Raw genomic sequence first — 3,625 nt, forward strand, 5'->3', positions numbered from 1 at the left:
GCTGAGTTCAAGGAAGGAGAAGCAAGAGGCAAGGAGGAGACTTCAACATAGAGTTCTTCATTTCTTCCTTTTGTATTTTATCATTTGTGATGAATTTGGCTATTGTTATGATGAACACTAGTATGAGTAGCTAAATATTTAGTCTATGGTTTTGATGAACCCTATTGTAGGATGAACTTCTTGTTATGTTAATATAAATTGCTTGGTTTAATCTCTATTTGTTTCAACTACGTTTTGTTGTAGTTAATTGATAAGATCCTCAATTAGCTGTGCCTATTTAGTATGCATAACTCGGAAGAGAGTGCATATTTAGGTAATTGTGGAACAACACCACTCCCAGAGTATATGAGGGATCAATAACCGAGGGTTTAAAGGCGGGATTAAGGATAGCGAAGCCTTGGGTGTAATCTAAAGTGAGCTGTAATAAACAAAGCCAGCTAGCGTAACTCGGGAGAGTGCGTCTAGTAAATTGTCGTGATTACTCGGGAGAGATTTATGGCAATAAGAGTGCTCATGATTGATACAGGCGATTAGGCGAATCTATGTGAAACATACCCGGAAGGGATTCCATCAATAGGGGAAATCATAACCTTAGATCCTTCCCTTAATTGTTTACAACTTAATCATAGTTAGTCTTTATTTACTTAATTGCAGTCCGTCATAGTTAGTAAAAATATCCTCAATTGTTATTCAAAACGTTTGGGAAGTTGATTACATAGAATTAAGTGAGTTTGATAAGAGTAATTGATAGGTTAATTCCTTGTGGGTTCGGCTCTGGTCAAAATACTCAGATTATATTTGCAACGGCCGTTTGTCCTTTTTAACAAGGCATAGTTGGGCGTGATCAAATTTTGGTGCCGTTGCCGGGGAATTTAATGGTGATATCAATTACAATTGAAAGAAGTACAAAAGTTCTTAGTGTACTCAGTTTTCTCTATATCCAATCTATACATTGAAATTTTAATGTTTGTTGACTTGGTTGCACAGGTGCATGCCTAGAAACTCATCGAGAACTGGTGAAGTATTTGAAGCATTATCAGATCCCGAGAAAGTTTTCAAGGCCTTGAATCGAGCCAACCGGAAAAAAAACAACAACAAACAACTGAACAATCCGAATCAGACATGGGGGATCACGTAGTAGACCGAGCTGCACCAGTAGTGCCAGTGGCAGCTCTTGTGCCAGAGACTGCGCTATATGACTGGGCACAACCCACATCAGAGAACTTGGCCACATCGATTTTAGTCCCGTAGATACAGGCTGAATCGTTTCAATTCACGAACACACATGCTGCACTTGATACAAAACAAGAGACTATTTTCGGGGTCACAAAGCGAAGATCCTCAACAACACTTGAAGAACTTCCTGTCAATCTACAAAACTCAAAGGCATCCCAATGTAACTCAGGAAGCAATCAAGTTGTTATTGTTTCCATTCTCAGTGAGAGGAGCTGCCCAGACCTGGCTAAACTCACTCCCCATTAATTCCATAACAACTTGGGGGAGTTAGTCAAGCATTTTGTAAACAAGTTTCATCCACCCAACAAGACTGCTCAACAAATTGATGAAATTTTGAGTTTCAAATAGAGACCAATGGAGACACTGTAATAGCCTAGTATTTTAAGAGTGAACTTTTAAGTAATTTTTTTAATCTCCTATTAAATTTGTGCAGAGGTAATAATTGCTGCACATTGCAAATTGAAAATTAAAAGTAAGTAATTTTAATCTATTATCTAAAAGTTTAATAAGTGGGCCAAGCCCACCTTGTTAATACCCTCACGTGGGATTATCTTATAAAGAGTTAGGTATACTAGTTCATTAGAACTGATATTAGATAAGGAGAAAAAAAATTAACTCAAAGAGGGACTATTTGGAGCAGCAGACGGCGGCAGTGCGATGGAAAATAAATGGTTGTTTGGGCTCGATTAACTTACACTACATGGAGACCTTGTGTGGAGAATTATAAACAATCAGGTATATGAATATGTTAATCTAATTCTATCCTTCAGTTGCATATTAATTTGAGTTGAAGTAATTAGTTTAATGATGATACTACGATTGAATGTAATTATAATGGCTATGATTTAGGATAGAATAATTATTATGCAATCATGAGATTAATCATTATAGCAATTGGAAATATAGGTTAACGTATTAGTTCTAAGGGAATGCCACTGTTTTGGGCGTTATGTACTATATTTTTTTTAAATTGTATACTTGCTAGGAATATATTTTGGCACAAGAGTACAAAAATGTTGGATTTATTTTATTCACCAATTAAGTTCGGATGGTGATATTAAAATATGTATTTGAGGTGTAAAATACAGACATTTAACCCGAAGCTTGAAATTTATGAAATATGAGATTTGATTTGTCAGTTAGCACTAAGATTAGAACTTGATTATAGGTTTCAACTCTTGAGTTATGAATAACTCGGAAATATAGTTAGATCGGGGATTTAATCATATTGATGGGGAGTTTTGGTTGTTTATGATATACCTACTCCAAAAAATAAAACAAAATAAAATAAAATGACTCCGACTAGAATGATTGATAATGCTAATCAATATTTTGCATAGATTGCGGTCATTGGAGGCTGTTTGGTCGATGTTTTGGACGTCGCCAAAATTGCGGGACTGGTCGTTATCAAGGTAAGTGAGACTTTATGCTTTGATACTTGCTTCTCTGAAACCCATTTTGAAAGTGTATTTTCTCTGCCTGATCCATGTGTTGGGACAAGCGTACGCTTGGTAGAATTGGTGGTCTCAGACTAGCTGCAACTATATTATTTTATAAGTTATTTGATAGTGTGATACGGCTGTGCGCCATATGGTTGAGTTTTATAGTTTGATACGGCTGTGCGCCATCATATTGAGTGTGATACGGCTGTGTGCCATGATGTTGAGTTTGATATGGTTGTGCGCCATGATATTGAGTTTGATACGGTTATGGGTCATGATATTGAGTTTGATACGGCTCTGCGCCATGATGTTGAGTTTGATACGGATGTGTGCCATGCTGTTGAGTTTGATACGGCTGTGCGCCATGACGTTGAGTTTGATACGGTTGTGCCCCATGATATTGAGTTTGATACGGCTGTGCGCCATGATGTTGAGTTTGATACGGCTGTGCGCCATGATGTCGAGTTTGATACGGCTGTGTGCCATGATGTTGGGGCATTGTGGTGCCGTTGTGGACTCGTGGTGTGTTGGTATATTTCTTTCACTGCAATTATGATAAGTCCTTAGTGGGTATCTTTGTTGGTTAATTCTTAATAACTTTGTTGATACACATATATTGAGTTATTGTATAATTATCATAGTTACTATATCATTCGTGTTGTGGTGTGTTTATATTTTCTAACACTTGTTCCAGAGGTATTTAAAGTGGCAGGTCGAGGATGTTGCTGGGTTATATTTACGTATAACTCACTCCTTATCTGCATTTCTATGCAGATACCATTGGTGAAGACGGAGCTAATAGCTGACGAGTTCGTTGGAGTTAATTTAGTTATTGAGGTGAGCAGCCGCATTGTTCGTGGAGGCTGCCAAAAGAGTCTTTATCATTTATCCATGTGATGTCTTTTGTAATTCTCTTAGATGCTCCATGGTCTAGTGTAGAATTTTTG

The 3,625-nt window shown here is 37.3% G+C and overlaps 1 long non-coding RNA gene across 1 annotated transcript; it reads left to right on the forward strand.

The window, feature by feature from the left end:
* Positions 1-1,870: 1,870 nt before the first annotated feature.
* On the forward strand, positions 1,871-3,625 carry LOC104222191 (uncharacterized). The gene is made up of 3 exons (XR_709890.2): positions 1,871-1,971; positions 2,577-2,648; positions 3,453-3,625. It is a non-coding gene; the product is annotated as an uncharacterized lncRNA (long non-coding RNA).

The sequence above is a fragment of the Nicotiana sylvestris genome, chromosome 8, assembly GCF_000393655.2.
Source record: "Nicotiana sylvestris chromosome 8, ASM39365v2, whole genome shotgun sequence".
Lineage (NCBI taxonomy): Eukaryota > Viridiplantae > Streptophyta > Magnoliopsida > Solanales > Solanaceae > Nicotiana > Nicotiana sylvestris.